Genomic DNA, 19164 nt, shown 5'->3' on the forward strand with positions numbered 1-19164 from the left:
AACACACACTCACGTACATGCACGTAACCAGATTTTGACAAACCCCTCCCCAATTCTGGAGGACTTAACCAGTCAACTAACAATAATAAGCAGAACTCCTAATGGTATATTGATAAGATGGACAGCTTTGGACAGCAGAATATTAGCAAATCCCACTTCCCTGGCTGCATTTTAGGTGACTGAACGCAAAATTGTGACGGATGTAATCTTGAATTGACTGTTATATTATATCTAAAAATTAAATCATTCACTGACATGGCATTTGAACATCTAATTAATAAATTTCTTTCAGCGGCTTTTGTATCCAACTATGACACACTTGCATCTGGCAGAGAAGGATTTTGATGTTGCATATATATATATATAAAGCATATTAAAAGGCATCAAGGGAATTGAATAATACCTGGAGGTTCCTTTTGGTCCCTCTTGAAGGAAATTTTATCTGTATTGTCAAAATGAGTTCAGTGGTGTTTACCCCCTGCTAAGCAGACAGAAGGAATGAATCTTAATCCTTAAATCTGTACTTTGCTAGAGTGCATCTCCTCTAGTGGCATGTGGTCACAATTAGGAAGTAGTGTTTATTTTGGTATGTTTTCATTTGTTGGAAATGACAAAGGCAGATCTAAGTATTCAAGCACAAAAGAGGTGGTGATACCAAAGGTAGCCTTTGGCTGTATCTCTGTTCCATGGATGTCCCTCTTCATCACTCCCCATCTATGGGTAAAAAAATGCACACTCAAATGGGGGTAATGGAGGAAAGCTTAATAAAGGAAGTATTTACAAAGGTATGGTTCTATTTCTATGGGATTATTTACAAAGGTATGGTTATAGAGAAACCAACAAGCAGTGATGTTTTACCCCAGGGTAAGCCACCCTCCTAGCCTGAGGAACATGAGTGGGGAGTGGTTTCCAAAACCCAGGAAGAGTAGCTGTATGGAAAGGTTATTTGATAGAGGGGTGCGGCCAGTCGTGGTGAGCTAGAAGGGTGGAATTTGGGGGGATAATACCCCAATAACAGTATCTAGCCTTCTGATATCTTGCTGGTACCCACCATTGACTGAATCCAGCTATTGAAGTGGTTGATGTCGTTCTGTCTTCTGAAGCATTTGAGCTAGGTGCATAAGGGTGAAGAATTGGTCTGCAGGGGAAAGAGAAACTATCAACCCCCACCACTTGGTAGTCATTTTCAGGCATAACACCAACATATGAAGCAAATAGAGCCAGGATGGTAGCCAAACAAAAGAGATTCCAGGGAGAGGTGGAGAAGTGCTGGGGACGATCAGTAACAGTAGGATAGAGGTGGAGAGGCCAGCCCAGCTCTTTGGGCTAAGTTGCAGGAGAAGGGGCAGAGGAGTCAGCTGAATGGGGCAAGAAGCACCTTGTTTCCTACAGTCACACCTCCATGGCAGCCGCAGGAAGGTCCAGAGGCTATTTACTGGCCACATTTATCTTCAGCGTGCCTCCTCTTCACACAGTTTGGAGTTCCTAGAGTGGGCCAGAGGGACTGAATGGAAGCATCAGGAAGCAACTTTGCAACTGTGAGGATTGTAAGGACCTCTTGAATGTGTTGTCAAGAGAAACTGTCTCCTCCTAGGGAATATTCTGGTTGTAAATTACAGAAACTCATATCAACTCAAAAGAGATTACCGTGTTGAATAAGAGTCCCTGAATCCACTCTAATAAGATGTAAATAAACAAGAAGATATAAGTAGATAGGTAGATACATAAATAAATGATAAGGGAAAGCTTTTACAGTAGAATACCAACTAATAAATATAGAAGAAATAGTGGAGATAGAAGATTATAGTAATAATTCAGACAGGAATCTTTAATGGATGCTAAACCTAGTAGGAACGGGTTTGATGAAGAACAGAATATTGACAATTTCAAAGTATCTGCCCACAAATTACTTACTAATTACAAAGGGGAATATAGCAACTTTACATGGAGAAACCTGGCAGACACTTCCTTAAACAGGTAATCAAAATTAATATCACTGATGACAAGACACAGGGACATCAAGTGCCTCCAGATGTGTGTTGAGCCTTAGGACAGCATCCCTATGTAGAATTCTTGCCCAGAATGTGTAACCTGAATCTAATTATAATAAAACATAAGACAAATATAGATTGGGGAATATTCTACAAAGCAACTGGCTAGACTCTTCAAAAATTCCAAAGTCAAGAAAGACAAAGAGGGGCGCCTGGGTGGCTCAGTAGTTTAAGTGTCTGACTCTTGATTTTGGCTCGGGTCATGATCTCGTGGTTCATGGGTTCGAGCCCTGCATTGGGCTCTGCACTGATGGTGTGGAGACTGCTTGGGATTCTCTCTCTCCCTCTTGCTCTGCCCCACCCCTGCTCGCTCTCTCTCTTGCTGTCTCTCTCTCTCTCTCTCTCTCTCTCTCTCTCTCAAAATAAATAAACATGAGAAAAAAAAAAAGACAAACGTTGAGGACTTGTTCCAGACTAAAGGACACAAAAGACACATGACAATGAAATGCAATGCTTGATCCTAAATTAGATTCAGAACCCAGAAGCAAAGATTTGAAAATGGACCCTGCATTAGATGATAATAATGTATCAATTTTCTGTTGAATTTTCTGATTTCTGTGTATTGTGCTTATATAAGAGAATGTCCTTTTCTTGAGTTTTTCTGGAGCAAACATTTGCACCCACTGGTCCAAGAAATGAGTTTGTAGGAGAGTGAAAAAGATTATTGGAAGTCAGGACTTGTTTGGAAAATCTGGTGTTGATGGCTCATACAGTCAATTTTATTCTGAGATCAGTTGTCTACAAAACACGAGTGGGCAAGAGAGGGAATAATTTAATGACTTGAGAGGGTTATTTATCCTTCAGCAGAGAACAAATGTTGTGTGGTTTAGGTCAACTAACCTAGAGACACTCTTTTTTGTCCCTTGAAAGCTAGTGTTCCCTTCAAGAGTGCTCTGACTTCCTATTAGGAAGCTTTATAGTGGAATTCTGGTGTAGCAAACAGATTCCCTTGTCAAATGTGGTGCTGTAAGGATAAATGCAGCATTGGCATCTCTTTTCAAAAAAAAAAAAAAAAAAAAAAAAGAGCGACCGAGAAAAGAGCCTTTGGAGTGTTACAGTTTTTGTTCTCTTGGGAACAAAGAAGGGGAGCCCAGTTTTTCCTCCCTTGGTCATCTGTTTTGTATAAGGTACAACAGAAATATTAGGGGCTACATTTGTGGTCTGAACTAGAGTAGAGGTTAAGAAAATCTGTCAGTATTACAGAGTATCATTTACTACCTGGACCTCAGACCTTGGTGAAATCTTCTCTGGCTCAGAGTAAACCATGTGTGCTTTTGAGAGAACCTATAAGAGAGAGGCCTTTGAGAAAATGGATGTGCATGGAAGAATGTGTGTCTTCTGAGATGAAGGTTTTGAAGCCGGGAAGCTTCAGTGCTATTAAGTGCAGGTCTTAACAGCTTGGATGTCAGCCTTGTTGCTATCACCGAGGTAGCAGGTCCGTGTACGGGCTCTGGGTTTATAGCTACGACAGTCCATTAGAGCTGATCAATTGTTAATCTGGGTTCCACTGACCTCTTGGCAACCCCTGCCAGTGGATTGTTTTTATCAAAAAAATTTCAGACTACCATCTGCTCACAGTGAGATAATGCTAAGGACGTCCCTGTGCTATTAGCTCAGGAAGAGCAGAGGGAGCTGGGGGGTCTGTTTTCCTACAGAAAAAATAAAAGTGCTTTTGTGAAATTTCCTCAACTTTGTAGCTTCAAGTTGTAGCTCCCTCCTCTTTGTTCCCTACATAGAAAAGAAGTGATAAGGTCTGCCTCTTATTTCAGGTTAAATTGGAGCCTTTGCCTCGTTGCACCATTCAGGAGCTTTGGAAGTGAAGAGTTTGTTTTCCATTGGTAGAATCATCAAAAATTACCACAAGAAAGTCATGTGTCTTTTATTGTCAGGATTTTATTTTTCATTTAAATTTTGTCTTACAGTTTCTCTAGAGGTTTAACATTTTTCTCATGGGCTTATGGCCTTCACATCATCAGTGTCCTTTGTAAGGTCCGTAAACATAGAATTAACCGTTCTTGACAAAAACTGTACTGGGGCAACAGGTAAAATACAACGTTGGAAGGGTAGCATGTGTGAACAGCCCGCAATGCAGTGTCCTCCATGGAAACCAGACCTGCCTGGTCATCTTTAGTGGCTGGAAAACTTGACTGTTGACACTGGGGTCAGTTCAGCCCTCTGGCTTGTCCCTCTCTATGGGAGGCCTGTGGGTTCTAGATGGGCCTTACCCTGGTTTTGTCCTTTATTCTCTGGTATCTCTCCCTTTGGGCAACTTATAATTGATATGAACAGAGGCTATGTTAAAATGGCATCTTTGCTTTTTTATTTTGTGCTTTGAATTAACATAGGTTTTTTTTTTTAAATATAAAGCTTATATGAGGTTGATAATTGTAATGTGAAGAGTTGAAGAAAAGAACCTGTGTCTTAATTATCACATGTGATTATTGTAGCGTTTCATTATTTTGATGCCAAACCCAACTGGAGTTAGGGAGAGAGTGGTGGGAGCAGACCCTAGGCCGGGTTATCCTAGCTACTAATGAATTTCCAGAAAACTAGGTCTACATATATAGTAGAACTTGGAGAGAATGCTTCTCCCCAACCTTGCTTACTCTTTCTTTTTGGGTTTTTCCATTGGCAGCGAAGAAGATGGAAAAAAAAAGTCCTTTTGACAGTTTACTAAAAACCTGCTTATCTTTGAACCGCAAACATATTTTCTTTGAAAGCTGTCTCCAATAAGTGCCAATTGCACAGAGCTGGTGCACAGCAGAAAAAAAATGTGGTTTTGAATTGTGTATCCTGCAGAAGCCTTTTCCATTGCAAAGTTTTCTATAATAATTTTTCTTTGTTATTTTGTAAGTAATAGGAAAATAAAAAGCCTGGTGATATGCAGAAGGATAACAAAAGTGTAAGTGGGAAGGAACTGGGGAACGGAGTGTCTTGAACGTCCCTCCTTGTCATCCTCAAGCCTCAGACACCTACCTTGCAAACACCATGGACTGACTTCAACGTTGGGGTGAGGGATTTGGAGTGGGAAGGATGCAAAGACCATGAGGGGAAATCTCCCAGCGGTTGGGCTGGTGGGACGCCAGCCTCCATACTTGTGGGGCCGCTTCCCACGGCCACCTCCTGGCCACCCCTGGTGCAGCATGAGGTCCCTGTTGAGGGAGACCCAGGTGAAGGATGGGGGCCCGTTTGGGAGCCCCAACATCCTCCGCTGTAGGCCACCTGTGTCACCATTCACTGGGAGGAGGAAGCCTTTCCTGGAAAGGATTAGGAAGGGCAGTGGAGCATCAGGGCAGACCTGTCCTTTTCCCTGACAGTCTTTCCCTGCTGGCCAGTGAGGCATTGCCCTGGGGAAACCCGCACGTTGTGGACGCAAGCCAAGGACGGCTTTAGTAGAAGTTCTTCCCGAGCGGAGGAAATCACAGTCCTCAGGGGCTTTTATAGTTATTCCTGACAAGCCCCAGTCTATCCTCATCCTTTTTGCCTGAGCAAGGGGTTGGCTCCTTGCAGAGGGAGGAGGTGGAGTACAGAAGCCCAGGCCCCGGAATTAGAAAATGGTACTTTTCATAGAGGTAGCGAATTGACTTTCTGTGCATAAGCAAGAAGGAGAGGGGTCACATCTATAGGAAAATAAATGAAAACAGAAGGAGATTTTCACACTTCCTATTAAAATAAGTGTTCCCCCCACCTCCGCCACTTTTTTCTGATCTAACTTCTGAGAACATGCCTGTTGTTTTTTTTTTTCTTTCTTTTTATCAGCTTGGCAGGGGGTCACAGTCTGCATTTTAAGATATTACATTGGGATGTTTCTTAGGGGCCACATGTCGTCTATGCACAAGACTGATGTGTAAATAGTTTCCCAAGAATCCTTAAATGTGAACATTCTAACATCAAAGTCACTCTGTGTACACAATTGTACTTGTTCATTTGGTTAGAACGTTATGACTTTACATAAGGTCAGGGCATGATTGAGCTTTGTGTTAATCAGTTGTCTGGTAGTCACATGTTATGCACAGGACCCCGACTGTTGGTCATGTGGAAGTGGAAGAAGGGGTGGCAGGTGGAGCCTCAGCTTGACCCAACACAGAGAGCCTTGGCCTAGAGATCTTGAAATGTAGGTTCTAGTAGTTCTTGTCTACCCAGACCATTTACATGCTCACAGATCTGCTACTGTGGTCTCTTTGCTCATCCATGAAATGATGTACTTGTAAGGTCTAGATGATTTCTAAGGTTTCATCCATCTCTCGTGGGCTGTGAAAATTCAACAAGTAGTTGTCCATAACCTCTGTGTCAGGCACTGTGCTATGCATATGGCCACAAGTGCTAAGCCGATGCTGTCCCTGTTCTCACATAGCTCACCATCTAACAGCAGCGACTGATATTAAAACTGTGGTGACATAAATAATTATTACATTTGAATCTGATAAATGACATGAAAGAGAAGTACAGGGCATTATCGCAGTGCACAGCTAGCAGACCTCCCCTAATCTGCGCATCTAGTTCAAAGGACCTTGGAGCAAGGACTCATCCGAGAGTGGGTCTTGATTGAGTGGAGATTCAAGGTTTGCCTCCATCACAGCTAGAAGAAATGTCTTCAGACACAGAGAACCCATAATATCTTTATTTTCTGTAAATGCAAAATTAAAATTATTTGATCTGTTTTCCATATGATAATTTTTCTCACTTCTGAACTCTGATGATACTTTATTTTTGCCTCTTTTTTGATGCTTACCATTTTCTGTTCTGTTAATTTTATTCATGTATGTCTATTTTTTGCTTAACTTAACATTTAGGACTGAGTACAGGACTGGGTACATGTTAGACCCTGTTCTAGGTTGCGGGACTTCCACAAACTGAGATGTGACCCTTATAACCCAGGAAAATTCTAATCTATCTTTTTAAATGTATGCATGTGTATGTATGCATAGTGTGTGTGTGTGTGTGTGTGTGTGTGTATGGTTGCTATAAGGATTACAGTGAGCATCCTTAAGTGTACAGTGTATCTAGACTTAATTTAGTGTATGAAGTACCACTTCACCTGGAAAAAGAACTTTTCACCAGTGTAATTTTACTTAACTACTATTCTTTATGGTATTATCATGTATTGTACTTCTATGTGTTATAAATACCATAATAAATGTTATTTTTATTTTGTTTTATTTTTGGTTTAATCAGCTATTTCCAAAAAAAAAATTAAATAAGAAGAAAGATAGCAATATATTTACCCACACATTTTCCATTTCTGGCACTCTTCATTCCTTCCAATGGATTTGAGTTTCCATCTGTTATCATCTTCAGGCTGAAGAACCTCTTTTAGCTCTTTTTAATTAAAAAAAAATTTCTTTTTTTGCATTGCAGGTCTGGGAGCCACAACTTCTCTCAGCTTTTGTTCATCTAAAAATATCTTTATTTCACCTTCAGTTTTGAAGGGTAATTTTGCTGGTTATAGAATTTTTATTTACGTTTTTTTTAGCACTTTGAAGATATAATCCCATTTTATTCTGATCTTTAATGTTTTAATGATATGTCAGCCATCATTTTTATCTTTATTTTTTATCTTTTTTATCTATTTTTATCTTTATTCCTCTATACAGTAAGTCATTTTTCTTTGCTACTTTCATGACTTTTCTCCTTATCTTTGATTTTCAGTGTACTGTATAGTATGATAAATTAATGATGTTTCTAGATGTGATTTTCTTTGTATTTATTCTCCTTGGAGTTTCCTGAGACTGTTGAATATTGTCACCATGTTTGAAAAATTTTTAACAATGTTTTCTTCAAAATTTTACTTACCCCATTCTCTTTACATTTCCTCCTAGCACTTAAGTCACATCTATGTTGGATTGCTTAATATTGTCCACAGGTCATGATAGCTCTTTTTATCATTTGTTTCCAACCCATGTTCTATTAATTAGTCTCCAGGTTCACTAACCCTTTCTTCTGTATTCTCTAATCTGCTGTCAGACTCTTTCATTGATTTTATATGTTGTATGTTTAGTTCAAGAATTATCTTTTTTTTTAATTTTTAAGTTTATTTTGAGAGAGAAAGAGAGAGCATACAAGTGGAGGATGAACAGAGAGAGAGAGAGAGAGAGAGAGAGAGAGAGTCCCAAGCAGCTCCACACTGTCAGTGCTAACATCAAGAGTTGGATGCTTAACCAACTGAGCCACCCAGGTGCTCCAGTTTGAGGATTTTCACGAAATCTTTTTTATAATTTCTCTTTCCTGCTGAAATTCCTAATCTATGCACTGATTATAGTCATGTTGTTGTTTTATTTAAGTCCTTAAACATACCTAAGAGCTGTTTTAAATTTCTTCTTTGGTAATTCCAGCACCTGAGTCATTTCTGTTGACTCGTTTTTTCTTTTGAAGTGAGGGTTTTTTCCCCCCTTATTCATGTGTCTGGTGATTTTTCATTGTATGCTGGACATCATAATTATATCTTTGATTTTTATAAATTTTCTCATCATAACTTAATTCGATCCATGTGGTAGGTGTTCTAAAAATAGCAAATTTATTGAATTTGATTAAATTAGTAGGAAACACTTATTGAAGAGATGAAGAGACAAAATTATATATCATATAGCAGGAAAGCCTCCAGTGATTTGATATTCTGTATTCTAACATCACCTAAACAGTGAGTACAAAGACTTCTTTGTTCCAAAAGTACCACAAAAGATCATTTTCTAGCTGAAAGAATAAGTGCATTTTTGTTGATAAAATTAAACTGTAAATTTTGTTTCTCAAAACCTTATCATTTTTATAGCTTAATTATCTTAGTACAATTATGTGTTCTAAATCCAAATAAAGGTGTTAATAAATTTAAAGACAAAAAAATGCAACTAAATAGCAAAAATAATTGGTTTTGTTTGACCAGTCATCTTACTTTATAGATCAGAGGGGGAATATTGCATTGTTTGCTCCTTTCAAAGTTATTTTTTATTTGCATGTACATTTCCATATTAGTGACCTTCTTTTTTCTTTGCTACTTATGTGTTTAGAAACTCTGGGTCTTTAATTTAATTTCATTAACAATCTAGTAAAATGCCTGTGTGTTTTCCTCATTGTCCTAGTTTTCCTTGTCACAACATTCTTTTTTTCTATCATGACCATCTATATCTCAAATTGTAGGTAATAATGGTTATAGAAATGTGAATTATTGCTTTTGAGAGCACTTTCTTTCATACCGAAGTCATTGGTTCTTTTGTGATTCTTTTAACTTTTGGATTTTCTCAACTGGCATTTCTCAAAGCTGGGAATATTTACTTAAGATAAATATTTGTTTAAGACACATTTGTTTTAAATAATATATTTTAAACACATGAAACACCACCAGTTTAAACTTTATTGACCATTCCAATTTACAAATACTTTTAAAATTTAGTTAATTATTTTCACATGCACAATCTGATTGTGGTGTTTCAGACATCAGCCAGTTTGGCTAAAGGGGACATTTTGGGACACTAGGGCCACCTTGGTATATCCACATTAATGTTAGGTAGACACTTGGTGGTTCTGTTAATCATAATATTCAGAGTCCCACAGAACATTTACAGAAACCATAGTGTCTTTCATTAAGATAGCTAACTGCAGAGGTCATTGGCAGAACCCAGAAATTATTTTGGATCTTTCTCCAGAAAATTCTTTGGCAGCAGTGGCAGTGTCCGTAGGTTGCTGATTTTTCACCAAGGATCTTTGTGGTCTAGGCATTTGGCAACTGCTATCGATTTTTTAAAGTAAAACTTGAACTTGGTGGCAATCCAGAAAGTAGGCAACTCAACAGAAATTTTCTAATCTCACTTAAGCCTGTTGATTAAGCACCTAATATATACACAGGTGAATTAATTCTCACCTTTTATACTTTCAGGTTAGTTTGTGATGTGGTTTTCATAATGCATACAACATGGATGGATTTCCCTTCTGTATATGTTTCTAACTATATCAGTAAGGTTATGTTTAATGGTTTCTATTAAATCCTTCTATCTTATTAAGAGATTTTTTTTTCATTTCATAAGTTTCTGGGTCAGAATTTACCAGAATTTATCAAAGGATATGGTAATCCAAATTCTTCAAATTGAAATTTCTTACATGACTGACAACTTTAGGACATTTCTCCTTGCTGGTTAATAAACATGAATAGAATATATTAACTATGATAAGAATAATAGACACAAGTATGTATTAAGTGCAGGCACTGGCTTAAGTGCTTAACAGGCATTATTTCATTTATTTTCCTTTCCATGATTCTGTGAGATAGATACTGTTATGATCTCTGTTTAATATATGGAGAACCAAGATTGAGAGATGACATGATGTGTCCATGGTTTTACAACAGTGAGTGAGTGAGCCAGAATTCCTACCCAAGTCTGATGGCCCTAAAGACCAGTAAGTTATGTGGGGTTATGGAGCCACAGGTTTTAATATTGACCTTAATTTTCACTGGACAACATCTTGTAAGGCAACAAATTTAAGATGAAAGTTATCATGGGTTATTGAAAAGGTCTGTCAAATTCTTCAAAAAGAAATACTTTAGAGTGGTAAATTCTGACCCAGAAACTTATGAAATGAAAAAAAAATCTCTTAATAAGATATAAGGATTTAATAAAAATGATCAAACATAACTTTACTGATATTGTTAGAAACATATACATAAGGGAAATCCTTCCTCACCTGGAAATTAGATCTATCCTCTGCACAGTAACCGCTGTGACCTTTTAAGATGTAAATAGGGTCAATACATATTTGCTTATTACGCCTACACTGTTCTCATACTTAGAATACAAAATGAGCTCTCCATGTACCTACAGAGTACTACACACTCTACTCGAGATGTGCATTAACAGGCACCTCCAACTGTGTCTTTGTGCCTTCTCTGCCCCTGACTCATTTTCTTCTTTTCCTGGAGCACACCAGTAGGGTTTGCTTGTTTGTTTTCTGTTTCCTCCAGAAAAACATGAGCTCCATGAGGGCAGGCACCTGACTTGTGGTTGATGTCCACAAGTACTGATTAGAATTAATGGAAATTTCTAATGGTAATATAATTACTAAAATCCACAGCTGACTGGTGATCACTAGGCTTGTGCATTCTTAGTAATTCTTGAAGCTGTCATCTGTTTATTTTCATTGGAAAGAAATTTGATCCTTTCTTCAAATAAATACTAATGGCTTGACCAGAAGTGATTTAATTATTGCTGTAATATTCAAAGATGTTTTCATATATTAATGGCAGCCATTTATTGAAAGAGTTGGCTTTTGATATCACTTGTAATAAATTCATGAATTTGCTAATTTTCCTCATGCAAATAATAGTTTTCTGCCATTCAATATGTAGTTACAAATATATGAATATGCTAATTAAGTATAAACTAGACAATTAATTATATTTATTGAATATTGTATTAAACGAATACTTACCAAGTTATTTTATTAAACAGGTATGTACTTGTAGAAAAACATGTTTAAACTTGGAAAGGAGAAAATTTAGAAGGGAAACATGCTCTTAAAACTTGGGTTTCCTCTTTGAAAAGGAAATCATCTGAATCTTTGTGTCTACTAGAAAGTGAACTTCTAACATTATCATCTCCTTGGAATACCTGTAATAGCTGTAACAGTTAGCCAGCCCCTCATGAAAAATCCTAGATCTCGTTGCACTTGTCCATAGCAAAATAAAATAGCAACGAAATAAATAAGTAAAATTGAAAACAAAACAACCTTTCTCATGTTGGGGTAGTCATTAATGGTGGGAAAAAATATTCTTCCTTTAAGTATTTCATTAGGTAGCCAGCAGCCTGGAAGTTTTGCTCATCAGCTGTGTGACCTTGGGAAAGTCATGTGTCCTGCCAGACCTCATGTTACTTCGTGTTACTGGGGACAGGGGTGTTGCTGGCTTGATTTTCCTTCCTGATCTAGAACTACCTAGGTCAATAAGATTGTGACATTTCACATGAGAAGGATAGCAATCATTTGTCCTTAGGTTGCATGCTCATTCTTTTAGGGAATCCAGCAACTTCTAAGCATAACCATTGTTGTAAGGGAAACATCTCTGAGAATAAAATTCTTTTTCTTGTTTTCCCTCCTTCTAAATAGATACAAACTTTGTACTTTAAACTTGAAAAAGGGAGAAATTTCAAGAAAAGATAGCTTGATTGGATTATTTCCAGATGCCCCCATAAATAATTTAATTATGTTAGATTTAAAGAGGTTCTTATGAGTAATATCCTTTGTGTGTGTGTGTGTGTGTGTGTGTGTGTGTGTGTGTGTATATGTAGGAGCACATGTGTGCAAGTGTATGGGTGTATGCATGTATGTATGCATGTGCGATTGCATGTATGTATGTATGTGTGGCATGCGTGTGCATCTATGTGTATATTTGTATATATGTTTGTATACTGGGTATGCATGTGTGTATGTATATGTGCACATGTGCATGTATGCATGTGTATGTGTGTGTGTGGGGGTGTGATTTTAGGAACCTAACTGTGGAACCGAAATGACTTGCTTCACTCCACCTTAGTTTTCTGTAGAGTTAAAGAAATTCAGAACCAAATCAAACCTTTGCTCTGACATATTTGGAAGTGATTATGTTGTGCATATGAATGTGTTCATAATTTATACTTCTTCCTAAAAGGTTTCAGGTGGCTGAGAACATACAACCACCACGAAGAAAACTTTTTTCTAGGTTTTAGAAGCTTTTGTCATCATTCTACATCATGAGATTGGCTGACATGTAGTGGTAGTTCTGATTCAAGGAAGCAAGAATGGAGAGGAGGAGACGGATTTACATTTTCATAGTATATTCTCTGAAACTCAGGTCAAGAGCACAATGAGCCACAACCTACTTTCATCTGGTCAAAATGCTTTTTTGATTATGAGGAAATAAAAGAAGATTCATATTATCTGACAATTAAGAATCTGGATGAGCTGTCCAGAGAATGTCTTCTAAAGGCTGAAAGACACTGGTTTGAGTCTTGGCCTTTTTTCTTTACTAGTGATGAGACCAAGGGCAAATTCCTTAGCCTGTTGGACTCTTAGTTTCTTCTTCTGCATAATTCGGTTGGTGATACTCTCCTTAAGGGCATCAAACTTCCATAGGGGTTTAGACCACATGAGGTATTTAGCACACTGTCTAGTACAGAAGATGATCCCAGTTTGGGGTAACCGTTAGCATCATTGTGATTATTATTTTGGCCAATACTCTTGAAATGCAGAGAAATTTATCCCACTTGTAATTGCATATGTGGTCTCTGCCTCCTTTGAGGACCGTGAGCTCTGTGAGGCAGATACCACATCTGTTTTCCGGCATTATGATTGGGCTAAGGCACACAGCTGGCACTCAGTAAATACCTGAAGAGTGACTGACTGGGGGAGAAAAATGAAGGATCATCTCAAGAGTTAGATACCCATTAGGAAGGAGGTTAAAAGCATCACTTGGCAAAGAGAAAAAATGCAGTGCTGCTGGAATTGGTAGTAACTTTGCAGCAGGAAGGCTGCCCAGGCTTAGAATCTGAGCCGTTTCCAGCCTCTTTGGGAGGCTGGTGAATCACAGGATTGGGTGTTTTGTGTCCACCCAGGGGCTGAACTCAGATCACCTTTGGCCATACCTGTGCCCTCCTGGGTACGCATGGCGGATAGTCAGAAGCAGGGAGAGCAAAAGACGTGGAACAATATCCCTTTGTAATCATCAGCCGGTTTTGGAGCACGAGGCTAACTAATTGTGCAGTTTGGTTTCATTGTTGTCTAAACAAGTTTCCTTACATGTCAGATGAGAAACAAACAGGAGACTGCTGCTAGGACATATTTTATATTCCTGTTCTAGTTTCATTAATAGCTCTAAAGGAAATCTCTCTTGTAACTACCTTGAGTATTCTGTCTTCATTATTAAATACCAGCCATTTTTTATATCCTACACCTCTTTTTGACTCTCTGTGCCAAATTTTTCTGTGACCTTCTAAATAAAAAATGACATTGAACTATAGAGCAGGTGGTTTTCTGGGAGCATGCCTTTCTCATTTAAATTTCCAGAAGCACCACCATGCTCTTAGAAATGTCTTTAGCAGGGACAGATGTCTGGAATCTATGGCTTTATTTATTTCACTTCAGAGACAACATTAAGTATCAGGTTAATAAACTCAGCAAAATTCTCTTTAGTTGGGAACCACCTAAATGGACTTTGTGCGTCTCTTATGTCATAACCTCAACTGCAGGTTTTAACCTTGAATCTCAATCACATCCCCTTCCAGGTCCACATCCTGCCTCAGGATATCATTCCAGAGGAGTCACAGGATCTTGACTCAGAGTAAGAGGTGTGCCTTAAACTTTAGCCTGTCGGGTGAGGTAACGTTTGGGGGAGGTTGGTGTTATTAGTGCTTCCACTTCATGAATGATAGAACTGACGGTTAGAAAAGTTAAATAAATTACCCGGTTACATGGGACGATGTGGTGGACCTAGGGTCAGAAATTAACTGGTTTTGATTCCATGAACAGAGTATTAACACTTTCTAGAAAGCATCCTTTGTTTATGGATATTTATTTCCCTGGTCTTTCTTAGAGCTGGTGTTGAGTGATTGGAAGTTGTAATGACTTTGGAAAGCAGACTATCAAAGGCATAGGTTGAATTCAGTTGAGTCAGGTAGGTGTTGTTTTTATTTCCTTGCTCCACTGGGCTATGTACAACATCTTCTGCAGTGTTTGATGCTATTGTTGCTATTGTTCCTACATTTTCTGAGGTCACCCTTTACAATCCACGGGATGCTCTCCCCAGGGGGTACGGAGCTCTGCTCTCAGATGAAGCCAGAGGCACCTCTGGAGAGATGTTGCTGCGGTGAGCTTGTTGATGGTGTGTGGGGACATCTGTAATCTACAGCATTTCTGTACCAAAGGCCCTGAGTATTTACTCACTCACTGATTCATTCATTCATTCATTCATTCATTCTTTTCTTGGATCCACCTGCCAAGGAAAAGATTTCAGAATATTTCCTCTGAGCTTTGTGAGAGCAGGCAGGAAGCCGGCAGCAATTGGAGGTGCCTGATGCAGTCTGTCAGACACGCTGTGCTCTCTTTGTTTCTTTCCCTTGCCTTTTTTCCTCTCATCTTTAAGTCTAATAGACTAAAGATGGGGAAAAGGCGGAGCAGGTGACTCCTGCTTCTGAGCAAGGAAGTCCTTCGGCGTCCCTTGGGAGTGTCTGCTGCTAGGATTCAGGTTACTGATGTACGTTCTTCCAACGTGGCAGCATCCAGCTCTAATTTGAAAAGTTCACCTGGACTCCATGAGGGGAGAGCTGTTGTTGTCGTATTTGCTTTTCTGAGAGAGGGAACCATTTTCTGCTGTATGGTTATCATGTTGAGGGTTGAGAACGCAGGCACGTTGGCGATAAGGATTTAATGAATACATATGAGAAGAGGAGATTCAGGCCACTGAGCAGCACATTGCCCTAGGCCACTTCCCATTTCAGGCTGGTGAGATATTTAGGGGAGTAAATTTCAGATGATCATGGAAGGAAAAATATTCAAGGGGCATTGGGGTGAGAGATACATTCTCATCTGCGTTTTCAACAGCAGGTAGGTGGTGCATGTCACTGACAACCTTGTGCATCACCTCTCAGTTTTGTCCGTTGTCTTTGTTTTTATAATTTACTTATAGCTTTAAAAAATATCATTAGGCCTGCCCTTGTGTTCATTATTCCACATGGCAGAGAAGATGTGCTTTTAATTTATTCTTTGCTTCTAATTGTAGTGTGTGCATGTCAGGGTTCACTGGCTAGAGAGAGAATGAGCCCTGCTTTTGTCAAGCAGATAATTGAACCTGGTAACGATTACTGTCAGAAATCCCCTGGGGTTGCGTTCATCCCTGTCCATTGTCCCTCATGGTGGTTTCCAGCATCTCGTGTGCTGGGACCCTGAGGACTTTCCCACGGGAAATAGCAAATCGGAGTCTGTGTGCTGCAGACCCCGAGTGCACTAACGTCGGTACCTTTTTTTTTCTGGGTTTGTACCGGTCTCTTGTGCTAGGGACTTCTGAAGAGAATGTTTTTCAGTTTTGAAATGTTTAAAGAAATGTTTGCAGTACAGGCAACAAAGGACTAGTATCAAGGATAGAGACAGAGCTCCTCATACCGATAACAAAGATATAATAAAAACTCTGTCATAATAAAAACTCCTTCATATCAATTCATTGTAAAGAAGGAGCAGAAAAATGGGCAAAAGACGTGAACAGTCACTTGACAGGAGTGGAATCACATGGACCAAAAAAAGGTGCTCAGTTTCACTGATAAGCAGAAGCAAATTAAAGCAGTGAAATACCATTTTGACTGATCAGTTGGCAAAGTAATGGAGATGAGGATGATGATGATGGTGGTGGTGATGGTGATGATATCAGAGTGGGTAAGGTCGGGAACAGCGGGGCTGTGCTGGTACAGCCACCCGACAGGTCGGGTTTGCAGAAGTTTATAAAACTGAAAACGCACAGACCCTACGAGCCATCGACCCCACATCTTGTGTCTGCTTATAGAAACACTGCCGTGTCTACTTGTGCGGGAAAGGCTGAGACAGTGGCATATCTGTGCAATGGGATTCTAAGGGGTAGCTAAAAGGAATGAAGCAGATATATACAGGTAATTGCAAGGATGATGTCCAGAACATAGGTTAACTTTAAAAATCAAAGGCAGGGTTAAGAGCTATGTGTACAATATGATATAATTTAGGTTAAAAAGAAAACGATCATACAGATAGTGAGTGTTAATATATGTCTGTTATTATAGAGGAAAGGTCTGTTGGTTGCACCTGGGGAGGGGCCTGGTATTAGCACTGGAGTCAAAGGGGATGTGATTGTTATCTGGGATGCTTCTTATTTTATTACAAAAAAAAAAAATTGGGATAATCAAAGTTGAATTGTAAAGTTTTCTTTCAAGAGAGAAAGAAGAGATGGGTTGGTGGGCAAAGACCCATTAGTTGTGCTGCGTGCCTTGCAGTAGCTCCCATTGAAACCACTCCTTTTCATTCTCTTTATAAGGCCTCAGGATCCCACCGCCCTGGAGGGTTCTGGCAAAGATCAAACGGGATCTGTGTGCATCTTGCCCTCCCCTGCATCCTGGGCCCTGAGCATGGTGCCTGGCACAAGGCTGGCCCTGAATCATTATGTATCGGGTTGGCAGCGAATGTGAAGATCTGCCGTGGAGGGCTTTGTTGACCACGGCTGCAGGCATGTAACCGGTGATAGATTATTGTCATCTGCCTTGCTGTCAGAGGTGTCCTGGCTTTTGATTCTGGAGAGCCCACTCTGTATGTAGGTCTGGGTTTACCTAAGCCTCCATTTGCTTTCCTGAGCAGGGTGTCTCTTAGTCTGTGTAATAGAGGGGCCTCCTGCCCCTTTGTTTGAGGGCTCTCTGTGACCTGCCAGGGAGTGTTACAGCCAGAGCTGAATTCTTGGGCACATAGGGCCCCAAGCTTGGTTTAATGCTCTGCTGTTGCTATATTGCAATTATTTTTTAGAATTAATTTGTTTATTTGTTTTTGAGCCCACAGCACATTCTTTCTGTTAATTGTACATTTAGGCCTGACTTAGTGTGTATAAATTATACATCAACCTACATAAAAGACAAAAGGAAATAGGATATGGTGACTTAAATAGAAATATACTGAAAATATTAAATTATGTACTTTGGCAAAATGTTACAATTTTCATTCTTCTTCCATTTCATTGAGAAATAATTTACATACTTGACTGTATAAGTCTGAGGCGTATAGCATGATGGTTTGACCTACGTGTATTGTAAAATGGTTAGCACAATAGATTCAGCTAACATCCATCTGATTTTTTGTCATCCTTACATTGGTATCTGCAATCTGCTTGTTTGGGTAATGGGCCTCCTCTTCCAGGTTTGCCTTGGCAGACTCAGTTCTTCAGCAGTCAGCCCAATGGAGGTTTCTCGGTGTGACTGCTGGGAATGTGTTTGGGCAGGTGGGACCTGCTATTATCTCTTTTCAGGAAAGGCAACTGCGAGAGCTCTGAGGACAGGGGTGGGGGTGTGCCTGGGTGACAACAGCTGGGTGGCATTGTTGGCCCGGTCCCCCACCCGAGTGACTCTGTAGGAAGGGCGCTGTGCTGGCCTGGATTCTCTGGTCAGGCTTCCGAGACGGGTGGGCCTGGGCGCTATGTTCAATGTTAGGTGGGGCTATGAATTAGCTTCCCTGCCCTGGCAGGGTCTCAGGCCACGGCCCAGGGCTTGTACAGCTCGTTGTTTGGGGGCCCGAGTCAGGCCCGAGTGTGCACCGATTTCCCTGGTTAGGGGAGGCCACCGGTTTTGCTCTGCAGACGGGGGAAGCCGTGGCCTATGCTCTGTGTTCAGAGTGCCACTGTCTGTAGGGCCGCTGAATGGGCTCTGCAGCAACCCCTGTGCTCTGTTAGGTTCCCGGGTCAGACAGGCCGAAGGCTCATTTCAGGGAAGGTCACGGCCACAGAGTAGACTCCCTGCCTGCCAGAGGCCGGGGGAGGAGCAGCTCTTAACCCAGCAAAGGGCTTGTTGTCCTAGCTCGGGTCAGCTCGCAGCCCAGTTCCCTGGCTGAACGGGGCCACGGGCCTTGCTCCGTCTGCTCTTCCCTCAGCTTGAGTGCCCCTGGGCCACACAGCTTCCAGGCGTGGTGCCAGCCCTCTAGTCAGGAGGGGCCTCCACGGTGGGCGTGGCTATGTCTCAGCCCCCTTGCCCGGGTGGCAGGTGGGGCACCATCCAGCCTCCTCTCAATTTCCCAACAGGCTCTCAAGATAGGAGGGGCCAGGAGCTCAACCTCAGCCTTGGCTATGCATCAGCCTTCTTGCCTGTGCACAGCGCGGAAGCCCGCATGCCCAGTGCTGGCTGTGCCCTGGGGGCGAGGGGGATCAGCTCTGCCATCCTGCCTCTTGCACACGGCTGCCAGGAGTTGTGGCCAGCCCTTCTGGTCACATGGGACCAGAGCAGCTGGGGCTGTGACTCAGCACCTTGCATGAGTGGGGGCAAACTGGTCTCTGGACCACCCCAGAGCCCACCCCACCAAGATCTCTGGTCAGAGCCCGCCCCTGACTCGGTTGTGCAGAGGAGGAGAGCCGCCGGCTGGGGTCGCCGCTTGGGCACTGCGGGCGGGA

General features: G+C 40.7%; 1 protein-coding gene across 1 annotated transcript in view; it reads left to right on the forward strand.

Moving 5' to 3' along the window:
• Positions 1 to 19164, forward strand: part of CACNA2D3 (calcium voltage-gated channel auxiliary subunit alpha2delta 3) — an 860086-nt gene that overhangs the window by 249873 nt on the left and 591049 nt on the right. The gene's annotated exons all lie outside the window — the stretch shown is intronic.

Source organism: Panthera onca, chromosome A2 (genome assembly GCF_046562875.1).
Source record: "Panthera onca isolate mPanOnc1 chromosome A2, mPanOnc1 haplotype 2, whole genome shotgun sequence".
NCBI lineage: Eukaryota > Metazoa > Chordata > Mammalia > Carnivora > Felidae > Panthera > Panthera onca.